This window comes from Harmonia axyridis, chromosome X (genome assembly GCF_914767665.1).
Source record: "Harmonia axyridis chromosome X, icHarAxyr1.1, whole genome shotgun sequence".
Lineage (NCBI taxonomy): Eukaryota > Metazoa > Arthropoda > Insecta > Coleoptera > Coccinellidae > Harmonia > Harmonia axyridis.
The window spans coordinates 33,596,887-33,597,287 of NC_059508.1; the positions used below are offsets into that span (position 1 = coordinate 33,596,887).

The 401-nt window shown below is 46.9% G+C and overlaps 1 non-coding gene across 1 annotated transcript in view; it reads left to right on the plus strand.

Moving 5' to 3' along the window:
• The first annotated feature begins 340 nt into the window (after positions 1 to 340).
• LOC123687454 overlaps positions 341 to 401 on the plus strand; it is a 1,906-nt gene continuing 1,845 nt past the window's right edge. The window contains exon 1 of the ribosomal RNA XR_006749178.1: positions 341 to 401. This exon is cut by the window's right edge and continues 1,845 nt beyond it. This is a non-coding gene — a ribosomal RNA (small subunit ribosomal RNA).

The following is a 401-nucleotide window of genomic DNA, read 5'->3' on the forward strand; positions in this document are numbered from 1 at the left end:
GTGTCGTTATATTCACATGTATAGCGAAGGGTCGAGATGGAATGTGTATAAGAAATTAGTTGATAGCCGGGGGTTCGTATTATATATGGACGCCTTGGCGAGGGATTGTTTCTAGAAACTTTCTCATTTTTGATCGGTGTTTTGTCCGAGATGATGATGATGTATATATAGCTTGAGTCTCATGCTGACTGGGGGCTGTTACGTCGTTTCGTCGAGGACTTGCACTTACTGATGTGCGGCGCTAGTCGAAGTCAATCGACATGGCTAGTGCCACATGACGAGAGGCGAACGGGTTTGGCCATACCGGCAATCTCGTGGACCGATCGTATAAGCACGCAGTTCCCTGGTTGATCCTGCCAGTAGTCATATGCTTGTCTCAAAGATTAAGCCATGCATGTCTC